Here is a 17,612-nt window from a genome sequence, read left to right as displayed (position 1 = left end):
TACTATGCATGTTCTTTTGTGTCTGGGTTATCTCATTAAGAATGATATTTTCTAGTTGCATCCAGTTTCCTACAAATTTAATGAAGACATTATTTTTAATATATAAGTAGTACTCCATTGTGTAAATGTACCATATTTTCTGTATCCATTCTTCTGTTGAAAGACATCTGGGTTCTTTCCAGCTTCTGTCTATTATAAATAAGGCTGCTATGAACATAGTGGAGCTTGTGTCCTTGTTATTTTTTGGAGCATCTTTTGGGTATATGCCCAGGAGTGATACTGCTAAGTCTTTAAGTAGAACTATTTTCAGGTTTCTGAATTAATTCCCAGATTGATTTCCAAACTGGTTTTACCAGCTTGCAGTCCCACCAGCAATGGAGAAGTGTTCCCCTTCCTCCACATCCTTGCCAGCATCTGCTGTTTCCTGAGATTTTTATCTTAGCCATTCTGATTGGTGTGAGGTGAAATTTCAGGGTCATTTTGTTTTGCATTTCACTGATGACTAAGAATGTTGAGCATTTCTTTAGGTGCTTCTCCCTCAATTGGTATACCTCAGTTAGTAATTCTCTGTTTAGCTCTGTAGCCCATTTTTAATAGGTTTATTTGGTTCTCTGGACTCTATCTTCTTGAGTTTGTTGTATATTTGGGATATTATCCCTCTAATAGATGTAGGGTTGGTAAAGATCTTTTCCCAATCTGTAGATTGCGGTTTTGTCCAATTGACAGTGCCCTTTGTCTTCCAGCAGCTTTGCAATTTTATGAGGTCCCGTTAGTCAACTGTTGATCTTCAAGTCTGAGCCACTGGTGCTCTGTTTAGGAAATTTTTTCCTGTGCTAATGTATTCAAGGCTTTTTCCCACTTTATCTGAAGGGGATTGCAACACCATAGGAAGAACAATATCAACTAACTGGACCACCTAGAGCTCTAAGGGACTAAACCACCAACAAAAGAGTACCCATGGAGGGACACATGGCTCTAACTAAGTTTGTAGCAGAAGATTCCCTAATCTGACATTAGTGGGAAGGGAGGCTTCTGGTCCTGTGGAGCCCCAATACCCCAGTGTAAGGGGATGCTAGAGCAGTGAGAAAGGGATGGGTAGGTGGGTGGGGGAGCACTCTCATAAAAGAAGAGGAGAGGGGAGGATAGGATGGGGGGGTTGTGGAGAGGAAACTGGGAAGGAGAACAACATTTGAAATATAAATAAATAAACTAACCAATAAAAATGTAACTTAGTAAGGAAAGTACTTATTTCATATCATACTACTTAGGTCACACCCTGACCTAACACTCAGGGAATTAAGGGCAGAAACTCAAGGCAGGAAATGAAGCAGAAGCCACAGAGACATGATACTGGGTTTCTCCTCATAGCTTGTTCAGCCTATGTTTATAAATAGTCCAGAATCACCTGTCTAAGGTTGACTTTGACCACTGTGAATTGTGTCTTATATTTATCATCAATCAAGAAAATGCTTCAGAGGTTGGTCTCTGCTGGAGAAAATTTCTCAATTGAGATTCTTTCCTCCCAAATAACTACATTGTGTCAAATTGGAATAAAACTCATTAGCACATGGAGGAAATATAAAAAGTTATAACTAACACTAAAGATCTTAAAAATATAACTCACATGGAAACCTACTGCTATAGAAGATTCTGAAGTATTTAAAAGGCATTACACTAAAATAAGGCAACAGTACCCCTCCAAGATGCCACACCTTAATTTATAAAAAACCCAGTAACTTTTATGGCCAGGAAAGAAAGTAAACAGACTATAGATTTTATCATTCCCTCTCTTCCTTCAGATCCAATCTCCCAGATTTCATCCCCTTCTCCTTCTAGACTCTTCTCTTACTATATGCATTTCTAGTGGGCTAACTAAGAAGATTCTGGTGGAACATACTGATTCTTTACACTTGTGAAACCTCTACATAATACTCAGCCCATCTTCATTCCAAAGTGTCAGGTCCCAGTACCCAGAAACACATCTTGCCTGGGCTCATTTATTGAGCCTCTGTCGAGTCCACACCTATCAGAACCTCTGAAGTTTTTTCCTACCAGAAAACAGATTACTACGGTTTCAGTTTTTAATATCCATTTTTGTTGTTGCTGTTACTCTATCCATAAAATGTTCTAATTATTATTTCCTAAGAGGCCTTCTTTTCTTGTGAAGTTTATTTGATATTCTGTATGTTCTATGGATATTTATAGGCATATTATCCTTAAAGTTAGGAAAATTTTTTTTATAATTTTTAAATATATATATATATATAGATAGATAGATAGATAGATAGATAGACATAGATATAGATATAGGTATAGATAGGGAGATAGAGAGATAGAGAGATAGATAGAGAGCTAGACAGAGATATAGTGCCACTGACTATAAGGAAAAAAGACCAAATAATGTATAAAGGCAGATGTATTAGAAAAAACATTGAGACTATGGAGACTCTAAAACCCAGAAGGGCCTTGGCAGATGTTCTACAAATTCAAAGAGACTACAATTGCCATCCCAGACTAATATAATGTAGTCAAATTTTTTATCACAATAGATGGAGAAATCAAGACATTATATCATAAAATCAAATTCAAGAAATATCTATATACAATCCCAATCCAGCAGAAGCTATAGAAGGAAAAGTTCAGCCAACATTCCTGAAAACAGAGAGAATAAAGAATCCCAAAACAGCAAAATCAAGAGAAAGGAGAAATAACAAGCATACACATACCACTCCTACTACCAGTAACACCACCACAAACAACAACAATAACAAAATAAGGGAATAAAAAAAAAAAAAAACCTTTGGTGACTGATATCTCTAAAAAAGACAAAGACTAACAGAGTGGATGCTAAAACAGGATACAACCAAGAAATGGACTTTATCATCAATAATAGACTTCGACTTAGGGTAAAGTATTGGAAAAAATATTCCAAACAAATAGGTTTAAGAACCAAGTGTGAGTAGCCATTTTGTTATCTGAAAATATAGACTTTAAATCAAAACTGATCAGAATAGCCAAAGAAGGACACTACCTATGCATCAAAAGAAAAATCTAGCAAGATACACTGCAATTCTTAAATATACATTTTTTTTTTGGCAGATAATGGGACTTTCTCCAAAATTGGCCACATATATGACTACAAAGTTAGTCTCAAAAGACAAAAGAAAATTGCAAAATAAATAAATAAATAAATAAATACTGCACTCTGACAACCACAGATTAGAGCTGTATATGAACAACAACAGAAAAGTTACAAAGTCATGGAAACTGAAAAACTCACCAGTGAATGTAACTTTATTTATTTATGATTGGGTAAAACATTCTACATCATTTTGTTTGGTAACTTCAGTTAGTTAAAGTATATCTCTCTTTTGTTTTTGTCTGGATTATCTGACTAGTCAATATATTAGAGGTATAGAAAACTCAGAGTGTGAGAGTCAATATGTGATTCAGTCTATAGTAGTGTTTCTTTTGTGAATTGGGAAAGATTAGGGATACAAGGAACATACCTAAACTTAAAAAGGACACTTTACAGAAATCCCATATCCAACATCAATTTAAATGGAGAGAAATTCAAAGAAATTACACTAATATTAGGAACAAGGTTGTTCACTTTCTTCATATAAATTCAATATAGTCCATGAAGTCTTAGCTAAAGCAGTAATAAAACAAAGGAAGATTAAGGAGATACAAATTAGAAAGGAGGAAGTCATAATATCTTTATTTACAGATAATATGATAATATATATATATATATATATATATATATATATATATTACCCTAAAAATTTCACCTAAAAACTCCTACAGCTTGTAAACACTTTCAGAAATGTAGCAGGATACAAAATTAAACTCAGAAAATCCATTAGCCCTTCTATATACAAGTGACAAATTTAAGCAAAATCACTTTTAATAATAGCTTCAAATAATATAAAATATTCTGTAGTATCTGGAACCAAGTAAGATTAAAAGATGCATAATAAAAACCATGAAGTATTTGAAGAAAGAAATTGAAGAATATATCAGAAGATGAATATCTTCTATGTTCATGAATCAGTAGGATTAGCATAGTAAAAATTGCCATCCTAAAGCAATCCACAGAGTTTGGACAACCTCTATCAAATCTCAACATAATTCTTTGCATATCTTGAAAGGACAATTTTTAACTTCATTTGGAAACACAGAAAAACCAGGATACCTAAAACAATCTTGAATAATAAAAGAACTACTTCAAATGTAAGTACCATAATTTTAAGTTGTACTACAAAGCTATACTGATAAAAATGAAATTATATCACACATACACACACGCACACGCACACACACCATATATGTTCACCAATGGAATAAAACTGAATATCCAGACATAAACTCACACACCTATGAAAATCTGATTATTGATGAATAGGCCAGAAATACACAATAGAAATAAGAAAGCATCTTTAACAAATGGTGCTGATCAAAGTAGATGGCTTCATATAGAAGATAAATAGGTGTATCACCCTGCCAGAAAACTCAGCTCCAACGTATCAAAAACTACAACATAAAACCAGATACACTGAACTCAATAGAAGAGAAAATGTGGAAAAGCCTTGAACTCAGTGGCACAGGAGAAGACTTTCTGAACAGAACACCATTAGCACAGGGACTAAGGACAACAATCTATACATGGGACTTCTTGAAATTCAGAAACTTCTGCACAGAGCAGGACACTGTTATCTGAACAAAGTGTCAGTCTACAAAATAAAAAAAAATTACCAACTATAAATCTGAAAGCAGCCTAATTTTCAAAATATATAAACCTGAGAAACTAGGTATAAAAACAAAAACCAAATTTAAAAAGGGGGCACAGATCTAAACAGAGCATTTTCAGTAGAGGAAATTCAAATAGTTGAAAAAGGTTCAACATGCTTAGCCCTCAAGAATATGCAAATCAAAATTACTTCTAGATTTTATTTTGTATCTGTCAGATTGGCTAAGATCAAAGAACAAGTGACAGCTCATGCTGGTGAGGATGTGGAGTAAGAGAAACATTCAAGTCTATTGCTGGTGGAAGTCAAAACTTACAGCTACCATGGAAATCAGTGTGGGGTGTCCTCAGGAATATGGGAATAAATCTACCACAAGATCCAACTATATCACTTTTGGGCATATAGTCAAAAGATTTCTACCACAGAGACCCTTGTTTAACATTACACATTGTTGATCTATTCATAATAGGTGGAAATTGGAAACAACTAAGATATCACTCAATAGAAGAATGGATAGAGAAAATGTGGTACATTTACAAAATGAAGTATTTCTGAGCTATTCTTTAAAAAAATAATATCATCATTAGAAAAAAGAAATAGAATAATTATAGGTGGAAAATGGTAGAGGAACTGAAACCGGAAGATCAAATAACGGAGGGGGTTTCTGGATTTGAATACAGTGAAAGACTAAAGCTCAAATTAAGGGTCATTTGAGGGGTAGTATAGAAATTTAATATAGTAGAAACTTCCTATATATGTATGTGAAGATGATATGAATGAAATCACCAAATAATGGGAGTGACAGTCTCTTATTACCTAATGAAGTTTCCAGTACTAGGATTGGTTTACACCTATTGAATTGTTGGCCAAAGAGATCCCATGGGAAGCCACAAAACAACCCAGGCTACTTCTAAGATGCTCTACAAACTGTCAGCAGGGTCCTGTAGCTAAAAGCAACACCTAAACAACTCATTGAAAATAGATATTGAGCTGGTGCTTACATAAAGCCTCTACTCCTGTGTTTTAGTGTCTTCAATAGAAGAAATAATTCTCTGTTCTATGAAAAGAGAGATATGACCACAAATGCAGCCACAGACCCTTTGGTCTACATTATTGTCCTGTCTATAAGACATGATAGAACAGTGGTCACACAAGTCATGTTGAAATAACCAATCTATAACTGATTTGTCTAAGGCCTAGTTTATGATATGGAACACATACACAGCACCACATACACAGCACTACTTGGGTGACCAAGAACCAGAGATTTGGTAACAAGGAACCCATGGTAAAACCAAATAAAACTGATCTAAAAAACAAAACAAAACAAAACAACAAAGCACTGATAAAATGACTTCTAAAGATATTCTGCTACACTCGTAGATCAGTACCTTGTTCGATGATCATCAGAGGAGCTTCATGTTATAGCAGATGGGAACAAATATAGTCACCCACAACCAGACATACACAGAGTAAGAGACCTTGGATCGTTCAACCCTAAATGGTATGTCTCTGTCAAATCTCTTCCCTCAGGCTACAGAAAACTCCATGGAAGAGGAGGTGGAAAGAATGAAAGAACCAGAGAATATGGAGGACACAGAATACAAGACCCTCTAAATCAATATTAACGAACCTCGCATCACTTCAAAGATATTGAGGCAACATGCACAGTGCCTACATGAGTCTATACTAATTCTGAAGATTATATATTATGGCTTTCAGTTTAATATTAATTATATACTCAAAGTTTAGTGTATCCCTCAACCCTCATCAAAGAAGTTTTTATTGGTAGTAGATGGCGACTTACTTCAGAAACCCGTAACTGGTCGAAATGCAGAGAATAAGATACTGGTAAATTCTTAGCTCTAAATGGAGGATACATACCACATTCCCTCTTGTAAGAAGCATCAGACCACAGACTCATAGTAATAAAACATTAAACATTAAAAATTGCGTATATGATGATAGATATTTGAGAACTCCAACAACCCATTTAGTTATAGGCATCAGAATATTACATTTTGAAAAACATATCAAAAATTGGGAAAAAATAAGCCTTTTCTACTAATGAAAATGGAAAAATTGTGAGTTCAAATGTAAGAGAATAAAACAAGATCATTGTTTCTTTGCACAAAACTTAATTCAAAATGGATCAAGGAATTTTACCTAAAGCTTTAAACTTTGAACCTTCTTAAAATAAAACAAAACAATGAACAAAACCCAAAACAACAGCAGCAACAACAACAAAATACAAAACAAAACAAAAGAACAACCCCAAACTATGAAACAGTTCAATCTATAGGTACACAGAACATCTTGAAAAGAATTCCAATAGCTCAGAGAAGTAAATTACAATCGGTAAAAGGTATATGGAATTAGAATAGGTTTATACAGTGAAGAAAAAAATCCAGGGATAAGACTGCCTTCACAATAGAAATAGTATTTCATTTCAGGATCCATCTGGAAGAGGATTAATATAGGTGAGACCTGAGAGAGGTTGTTTCTAGACATGGAGAAATAACTGTTGCTCTCCACCCCCGCACCCTGGTCATGGGCGACCGCGTGGGCTTGAGCAGAAGCGCAGCAAGAGCGGACAGAGACGTCTCTGGGGAGCGGTGGGAGGGACCAGGTGGTGCTGCCGGGCACAGAGGGTGGCGGGAGGGTGGCCCAAGCAGGAGGAAGAGCCTGGCGGTGGCGGTCGTCCACTCCAGGCCGGGTCCGAGGGGGCGGGCAGACGGACTCTGGAGTCGGGGTCGTGGAAGGCGCCGGCCGAGCCCGCCAGGGGCCTTCTGCAGCAGGCATAATGGTGGGGCTCATGCTCCATGGTGGCCTCCGCTCAGCTAGCAGCCCCCAGAGGAGGTGGTGGCGGCAGCAGCTGTGACAGTCACCGGCCAGAAGAGGGAGTGCACAGCTGTGAGCTGAGGCACAGCGCACTTTTCAGTCTAGTGGAGCAAGGCTTCTGTCCCAGCCTCCAAATGCTAGCAAGTGTGGTTCCCTCTTTCCGGGGGCAGCTCAGGAATGCCCGCGGAAGAAAAGTGTTACAGCTCTTTCTGCTTTTGGTTTGCTCGGCTTTTGGTTTGCTCTGCCCGCAGGGAGGAGAGGAGAGTTATTGTCTTTTGAAGTGCACAGGATAGCCGGAGACTGGCGAGGAATCACGAAAGCACTCCAACAGCGGGAGGTCTCACACCACACAGCAAACTTTACTTTGAGCTCTGGGGATATATATACAGTTTTGGGGGGAGAACAGGTAACCTCTATTGGTTTGGTTTGAGAGCTTGGGGATGCCTTATTTGCATGGAGGTGTTATTCCTAAGTGATAAAGGCCATGGACCTCTCCGTGGGAGAGGCTGTGGGAAGCGGAAGCTAAGAGACCCAAATGTCTTTGGGAAAGTTCGAAGTAGCCTTCTGTCCTACTGGTCCTTTTCAGACCAAGGTTTCTGGAGCTTCAGGTCTTTCTACCAAGCTTTCTGGATTTTCTCATAGCCTACTGCCCCACAATTAACATGTGAAATAAACCAGTTCACAGCAAGCCCTTACTTTCTTCAGCAACTTAGGAAAAAAAAAAGGCTGAGTAAAAGGATTTAGTGAAAAACTCTACCAGACCTTCAAGCAAAAATTAACTGCCATACTCCTAAATTTTAAAATCCACAAAATAGAAATGCAGTGCTTAATTATTCTTATGAGGCTACAATTACTCTAATATCTGAACCACCTAAATTCCCAAGAGAGAGGCTTATAGACTGTTGTTGCTTGTGAGCACAGGTTCAAATATTCTTAAACATCTACAAACCAAATCCAAGAACACATCAAAGACCATCCACCATGATCCAGCAGGCATCAAAACAGAGTTTCAGGGATGGTTCCACATAAGAATACCCATAATGTAATCCACTATTCAAACAAATTGAAATAGATACACAATCATCTCATTAAATGAAGAAAAGGCCTTTGACAAATCTAACATACCTTTCTGACTGCTCTATATTCATTGTTATCTTGCCTGGATTAGGTTGTTCTAGCTTCACTTTCTCATTAATGACAAGACACAATAGCACAGTTGGAGATGTCCTATAGTATTTTCAGTACTCCAGACATAATCTTTCTCATCTGTATTGTGGATTATAATCCATTTTCCATTTGATAATCTAGGTATATTACTCACTCGATACTGCATCCTTTCTTAGCTTACTGGCTGAAGGGCACTGGCAGTCAAAAGTGGCCAGGGGAAATCCTGATCTTCCAGTTCAACAGAATGTTTGTGATTTCTGCCTTGAGTGCTTCTCCCTCTGGAACCAAAACTTCTAGGCCAGCAGAAACATAAGTATACTACCGTAGCTTTGCAGGTTGTTGTCAGGTAATTGGCATTATTACTGTATCTTTAAAAGGCTACCTCATCTTTCTATCAGGCCAGCTGCTTGAGGGAAGTGTGGAACATGGTAAAACCCATGGGTTCTATGATTGTGGGTCCACAGACACACTTCTATGGCTGTGAGGTAAGTTCCTTAATCAGAAGCAATATTGAGTGAAATACCATTGTGGTGGATAAAACATTCTTTAAGTCCATGGATGGTGGTTTTGGCAGAAGGATGAAAGAAAAACAAATCCATACCCAGAATAAATATGTACTCCAGTAAGCATTGTTCTTTTAACAGAAGAAGTAATTGAATATTGTCAACCTGCCATCAGATCACTGGCTTGTCACCATGGGTACCATATCTAGGGCTCAGTGTAGGTCTCTGCTGTAGGCAGATCTGGTACTCAACTGAAGCAGTTGCTGAGTCAGCATAGATGAGTTGTGGGCCATGTTGTTGAACCCATGTATACAATTGTATACATGACTTCTTTGTTCATGGGCCTATAGACAATGACATGGATGACTAGGTAGAAAGGTAGACTGTCCACAGAGCAGGATAACCTATCTTACTTGATTATTGAACTTCTCCTCAGCTAAAGTCACTTGTTTTTTTCAGTGTGAGCTTCTTTATTCACCTAGAATCTCCTACATTAATAAACTCCCCTCGATCCAGCTTTATGCCCCTTTCTATCACTATCCCACCCTATCATTAAAACACACTCCCACATGTCTCCCAGACTTATATTTGAATGAATTAACAAGCTAATCAAGCTTTTTAGTACTGTAGCATATATCCTCATGGATTATACTGTTTCAGATCTGTGAGCCTGCTTTGTCTCAAGTCTGGTGATGTCTCTAGAGGCAGCTATTGAGGGATCCTGGGGGACATCAGTATTATCTTCCTTGGAATTTTCTTCAGAGAAAGTCACTGGGAGTTTGGGAAACAAGAAGGATTTCAGAAAAATTGAGGAAGGATTTGAAGAAAATGTATTTTCCTCAGTCAAATACAGAAGAGGCAGTATTTCAGATAGTGAAGTGAGAGTTCACCATGTGCTAATGGTTGAGAGACTACTTCCTTAGGTCAGAGAAATCCTTGAGACTTTGATGGTTCAAATTTTGTAGCTTCAAAAGGAGCCTCTCATACATCCCCACCACAGTTACAAAATCCCATCTTATTATTTATTTATTTATTTATTTATTAACAATTAATCCCCTTGCCTTAATTCCTAACACCATCCTAGGCTGGCGTTTTAATTTTCACTGTAATTCAGCTAACCTTGTAATGAGGGCTTTGACTTGACTTTCTGTAACTTGATTTTTGTGGCTTCTGGAGAGATGCTCTTCCAGGGCATTCTTAGAAACCTTTCGACTGTTTATGCACATCTGGAGCTAGTCACCTTTATCATTGATTTAATTCTTTTCCTTTGTCAATTCATGCAGTCTCTATTAGCAACCAATCACCATCATCATTTTTCTTAGTTTTCAACAAATTGTCAAAAGTTTTATATAGAAAGTCGCCAAATCCACTCCCTCTCTTAGTTGGTGAATCAGGATAATCAAATGTATTAGTTTGCATCATGGGCTTTCAATATTCTCCCAGTTTCCAGGAAAGGTTTCAATAACTGGAAAAACTTCATTAATTGTATGTGTTGGCAAGTTGGAAAGCCTGTTCCAGATACTTTATTTTTTTTTCTTCCGCTCTGTAGACACTCTGGTACCAAAATTGTATTAGTCAGTTTTGTTTAGAGGAACAGAACTTACAGTTAAGTGGGATTTATTAGAATTGCTTCCAAGCTGTGGTCCACCTAGTCCAACAGTGGCTATCTAGCAATGGAAGGTATAAGAATAAAAATAATCGTTCAGTCCATGATGCTGGATGTCTCATTTGGTCTTCAGTATTTGTCAGAATCCCAGAAAAGTAGGCAATAATGAATGACTATGAAGAAATGTATTTGTTAGAAAGAGCAATGGCAAGCAGACAAAGAGAAGGAAATCCCACTTTCATCTTCCATTATATATATATATATATATATATATATATATATATATATATATATATGCTACCAAGAGATGTGTCAAGGTTAAAGGTTTATATTCGTACCTCAAAAGATCTGGATTAAAAATTTATATTCCCTGTCCAAAGATCTAGACTAAAAGTTTGTCTTCCCACTTCAAATAGTTTAAGAAAAAGAAAACACACAGATTTGGGCAGTCATTTGCATTTTAGTTAATTCTAGATGTATCGAAGGTGACAACTAAGAATAGTTATCGTACGTGCCCATCCCTAACCCTGATGCTAGCTTCAACTGACAAGCATTTGGAAATAAAAAATTCATTTGCTTCACTGAACAAAGCATTCTTAAGGGCAGATTCCCTGCCCAGCAGTAGATGGACAACACAAAATAAACTCAACTACATATTTAAAAGTTATTTTTCTTATAATGTTTGGTCAGTGCTTTTGTTTAACCTTACTGTTAATCTGAGTATATATTATAGCTTCTGATTTTGTGATTTTCTAGGATCTCTCTCCCCATTTCCCTCTCCCCATCCCCATCCCCCCTTTCTCTGTAGGGTTAGTGGGGTCCTGCATCCACTCCACCACAGGGCTCAGGCCACTCAGGGAGGCAGGATGCTGGAGTTTTGACCTCTCTTACCCCACACAGTCTCTGTGCTGGTGTCAGGCTGTAGGAAAGCCACGAGTACACTGCTCCAGGGATGGGGAAGCACAGCCTGAGGTCCCAGGGACAGACGGAGCTGGCTCGAGGGTCACCGGGCTTCCAAGGAGGCTGGGACCATCTGGGTCTCAGGTTTTTGGGCACCCAAGCACTGCTGGAAGCCTTGGAAGAGCTAAGAGCAGAGTGGGGGACCCGCAGCCTGGGAAAAGTGGGGAGCTCTGGCTGGATCCAATGGGGAGAAAGTCCTTGGCTTGTCGGTGGGCAGCTGTCTTGGACTTGGCTTGGTCATGGCCATGGCTCAGAGCACAGAGAGGCCTTCTAGGGGATATTAGATGGTGGCTCCTTGGGTGAAAGCCTTCTCATTGCTCCCCATAGCAGATCTGATGAAAGAGGCAGTCTATGGTTTTAAGGCATTTATTGTGGTGGAAAGTGGATAAGTAAAACCATACTCCACTTCTTAGGGTAGGCCTGAGGTTAAATACCTTTTGCAGAATGGAGTGTCTGGGAAGAGAGTTTATTGGCTAAGACCTCCAGGCCTTTAAGTACCTCATTAAAATAGAGATCTATCTTGAGGCTACATGACCAAAAGTTGAGTCATTTATATTTGGAGGGGCTTAGGGTGTTGCCCTTATGTTACTGTTGGCCACAAATCTATGGTGGGCTGTGGGAGGCTATAGCTATGTGACAGGAGCTAGGTGCTCTGGAGTGATGTGAAATGTCTTCTGTTCCTTCAGGATCACCCAGATTTCTAGCCTTTGCTCAACCAGGAACCAGGCTATATCTGGATGTGTTCCTCGTGGTTTTTCTTTGGTTCTTTTTCTTCAATTGTTGTTTTGTCATATTCTGACTTGTTAGTTGTAGAGAAATTTTAATCCAACAACATGGATGGCCTGGCAAGCAATCACATCCAAAGATATGATCCAGCCAAAGTACAGATATGCCCTTAGGACACATCTTTAACCCTTAACAATAAAGATAAGGTTAGTTTACGAAAGGAAGCAGCTATGTTGAAAGTGATATCTAATTGTAGGGCAGACAAAGTGACAAATCAGAGAAAGATTTTACAGAATGAGTCAGATATAGGATATGCTTAACTCATGTAAAAACAGCAGAGAAAGGGGGTACTTAAGAGCAATGAGGAAGTAAAAAGAATGTGGCATGTATGTGTGTGCATATGGCAGTTTTACCACAACTGTTCTACAGACACAGGTGAAACAAGCTAGACACAGGAGAGAACAAGCTAGACATAGGTGAAGACAGAACTAGCCAGAGAATGAGATGTTGTTAGAAGATTGGAACACATTGCCGACGTTAGTATGGGACCATGCAGAACAATTTAGTCAGAAGCTGAGAAAACTCAGATTGAATCAGTCAGCTTGGAAGATTAGATTGTATGGAGGCTAGTATCTTCCAAATCTAGGCCTAGGGATAGTTAGAACAGAAAAGGAAACATTCTGGGCTCAGCCCAAGGCCTGTATTTGTATAGCTTGGGTACTTCTCTCATCTCATCACTTCATCTAGGAAATAACAGTTTGTTATTTATCTTGATTTATCATTAATCTTTAGATTCCTGTTTGTTTTCTAAGGAGAGACAGAATGGGTGTTTGGATTAGACTAGGATGGGGTATGGGGAGGAACTTATAGGAGTTTGGGAAAGAAAATCATAATCAGAATATATTGTATGAAAAAACATTTTCTTTTTTTTCATTAATTAGTTCATTTATTTTTACATCCCAATCACAGGCTTCCCATCCATCCTCTCCTCTTTGTCACTCCCTCTCTCCTCTCCTCCCCTCTCGCATACCCCCTTAGCTTTCACCTCAGAGAAGGGGAGAGCTCCCATCGGTTTGAATCCAACTTGGAACAACAAATTGCAGTAGGACTAGTTGCATCTTCTCCTATCACAGATATACAAGGCAACCCAGTTAGAGGAAAGGGGTCTAAAGGCACATAACAGTCTGAGACAGGCCCAAGTCCAGCATTATTACTAGGGAGCATATTATTAATATTATTATTATTACTATTAGGGATCCTGCATGAAGGGCAACCTGAACATTTTACTTCTGTGTAGGGAGCTTAAGTCTATCCTATCCATGCTCTCTTGGTGGTGGCTCAGTGAGACTTTATGTGCCCAAGTTAGCTGATTCTATAGGTTTTGCAGTGTTTGTGACCTCTCTAGCTCCTTCAATATTTCCTCCCTCTTTTACAGGATTCCCAGAACTCCATCTCATATTTAGATATAGGTATCTGCATGTGTTTCCATCTGCTACTGGGTGAAACCTCCCAGATGATAGTTATGATAGGCTCCAGTCTTCAAGTATAATAGAAGATAAGTAATAATGTCATGGGTGGGATTTCCCTCATGGCATGTGACTCAAGTTTGACCGAGTTATTGTTTGGCCATTACCTAGATTTCTGATCCTTCTTAGTCCCTACACATCATGCATGCAGGAAAAATTGTAGGTAGGAGGCTTTACTGCTGTACACCATCCCATTCCTACATTGGAAGTCTTGCTTTCTTACAGGAGGTAGCCTTTCACATCCCATATCCCCCATTGCTAGCAATCCTACCTAGGATCACCCTCATAGATTCTTGAGAGATTCCATTATTCTAGGTTTCTAGCTTGGTCTCTCTTTGTCCTCCCCACACTAACTCTCTCCTGTTATCAATACCACATTCTCTGCCACCCAGATCCCTCCATCCATCTAATGTGTATTTTATTTCCCCTTCTGAGTGAGATTCAAGCACCCTTCCTTGGCTTCTCCTTGTTACTTAGCTTCTTTATGTGGATTATAGCATTTTTATCTTGTACACTATGGCTAATTCCACTTATAATACCATGTATGGTTTTCTTGGTCTAGGTTATCTCACTAAGAGTGATTTTTTACTAGTTCCATACATTTGCCTGAAATTTTCATGATGCCATTGTTTTAAATAGCTGAATAATAAATGTTCATATTCTTTATGGATTCTTCAATTGAGGAATATCTAGGATGTTTCCAATTTCTAGCTATTATGAATAGAGGTGCTATGAACATAGTTGATCAAGTATCCTTGTGATATGGTGGAGCATCTTTTGGGTATATGCCCAGGACTGGTATAGCTGACTCTTAAGTGAATATTCAATTTTCAAGTTTCTGAGAAGCCACCAAACTGATTTCCAAAGTGGTTGTACAAATTTCCAATCAAGAAAGGGTATGCTCCTTGCTCCACATTTTGTACAGCATGAGCTGTTCTTTGAGATTTTTATCTTAATCATTGTGATAAGTGTAAGATGGAATCTTGGATTCCTTTTGATTTGCATTCCCATGATCACTAAGGATGTTGCATATTTCTTTAAGAGCTTCCCAGTCACTAGAGAGTTATCTGTCAAGAATCTTCTATTTCCTCTGAACCCCATTTTATTTGAGTTATTTGGCTTGCTGATGGTTAATTTCTTGAGTTCTTAATATATTTTAGATATCAGCCCTATGTCAAATGTAAGGTTGGTGAAGATCTTTTCTCTTTCTGTACTGTTTTGTCCTTTTAACTGTGTACATTGCCTTACAGAAGATTTTCAGTTTCATGAGGTCTTATTTATTGATTGTTAATCTTATTGCTTGCCTATTGGTATTGTCTTCAAGAAGTTGTTTCTTGTACCAATGCTTTCAAGATATGGGATTATTGGCATTCTTCTACATGCAAACATCCAGTTAGACCAGCACCATTTGTTGAATGTGTTTTTCTTTCTCCATGGTATAGTTCTGGCTTCCTTAGTAAGAATCAAGTTTCTATAGGTATGTGGGTTTACTTATGGCTCTTTAATTCAATTACATTGATCAATTTGTCTATTTTTATACAAATACCATCTAATTTTTATTATATTGTTCTGTAGTAGAGCTTGAGATCAGGGATTGTGATACTTCCAGAAGTTCTACCATACAGAATAGTGTTAGCAATCCTGGCTTTTTTTCTTTTCCTATATGAGGTTAAACATTAGTTTTTTATTGTCTGTACAGTGCAGAATTTTGTTAAATTTTTGACGGGAATTATTTTGAATTTATAAACTGCTTTTGGCACAATAGTTATTTTTATTATTTTAATACTATTGATCCATGAGCATGGAAGATCTTTCCGTCTTCTGATATCTTCTTTAATTTCTTTCTTCTAAGACTTTAAGTTCTTAACATCTTTCATTTTCTTGGCTGGGGTTACATCAAGATAATTAATATTATTTGTGGCTACTGAAAATAGTGTTATTTCCTTAATTTCTTTCTCAATCAATTTAACATTTGTATAAAGGAGGGCTACTGATTTTTTTTTTAGCCTAGTTAATATTAAGCCACATTGCTGAAGGTGTTTATTAGCTCTAGGAGTTCTCTGGTAGAATTTTTGAGGTCACTTATGTAAACTATTAAATCCTATGTAAATAGCAATATTCTAACTTCTTCCTTTTCCATTTGTATACCCTTGAACTCCTTTAGTTGTCTTATATCTGTAACTAAAACTTCAAGTAATATATTGAATAAATATGGAGTGAGGGAGCAGCCTTGTCTTGTCCTTGATTTTAGTGGATTGCTTTAAGTTTCTCTCCATTTAATTTGATGTTAGCTATGAGCTTGCTCTATATTGCCTTTGTTGTGTTTAGGTATATACCTTATGCCCCTGATCTCTCCAAGACTTTTATCATGAAAAAGTGTTGAATTTTGTCAAAGGCTTTTTTCAGCTTCTAATGAGATGATCACCTCTTTTCTTTCTTTCAGTTTGATTATATGGTGGATTTCATTGACAGATTTTCATATGTTGAATATATTGAAAACTGTAAGGTAAAAAGGAAACATTCCCCAGATTGAAGTCTCAATCTGGAATATCTATGCCCCAAATGCAAGGACACCCACATTAATCAAACACATTTTATTAAAGCTCAAATCACACCTTGAACATCACACAATAATAGAAGAGGACTTCAACACCCCCACTTTCACTAATGGGTATGTCACGGAAACAGAAAAACAATGAAACAAATGTTACGAATCAAATATGTTTAACGAATATGCACATAACCTTTCATCTAAACACAAAAGAATATCCCTTCTTCTTGGTACTTCACAGAACCTTCTCCAAATATTTACCATATAATTGGACACAAAGTAAGCCTCATAGACATAAGAAGACGGAAATCACCCCTAGCATCCTATCAGACCACTTTGGACTTCAATAACAACAAAAACAACAGAGAGCCCACATATTCCTGGAAACTGAGCAACTTTCTACTTAGTGATAATTTGGTTAGGGAAGAAATCAAGAGATTAAAGACAAAATGAAGGCACAGCATATCCAAACGTGTAAGATACAATGAAAGCAGTGTTAAAAGGAAAATTCATAGCACTACAGATCATCATAAAGAAATTGGAGAGATCCAATTCTAGCAGCTTAACAGTATACCTAAAAGCTCTAGAACAAAAAGCAGCAAACACACCCAAGAGGAGTAGATGGCAAGATTTGGTCAAATTCAGGGCTGAAGTCAATCAAATAGAAATAAAGAGAACAATCCAAAGAATCAACAAAACCAAGAGCTGGTTCTATGAGAACAGATAGACTTTAGCCAAACTAACTAAAAGGCACAAAGACAATATCCAAAAGTGGCGACTCAAAATTTGTCCCATTTAAAATTATTGCAGGAATGGAGCAGAGACTGAAGGAAAAGCCAAACAAAAATTTGCCAAACTGGAAATCCATCCCATTGGCAAAGACAAATGCCTGCCATAATAAATGATACTATATTTGCAGACAGAAGCCTAGCATAACTGTCATCTGAGTGATTATACCTAGTATTGGATGGAAACAGAAGC

At 37.7% G+C, this 17,612-nt stretch overlaps 1 pseudogene; it reads left to right on the top strand.

The window, feature by feature from the left end:
• Positions 1-9,184: 9,184 nt before the first annotated feature.
• LOC114610232 overlaps positions 9,185-17,612 on the top strand; it is an 87,770-nt pseudogene continuing 79,342 nt past the window's right edge.

The sequence above is a fragment of the Grammomys surdaster genome, unplaced genomic scaffold, assembly GCF_004785775.1.
Source record: "Grammomys surdaster isolate TR1022 unplaced genomic scaffold, NIH_TR_1.0 126035, whole genome shotgun sequence".
Lineage (NCBI taxonomy): Eukaryota > Metazoa > Chordata > Mammalia > Rodentia > Muridae > Grammomys > Grammomys surdaster.
The sequence above is the reverse complement of the archived record's forward strand: the minus strand, read 5'-3'. Positions and strand labels throughout refer to the sequence as shown.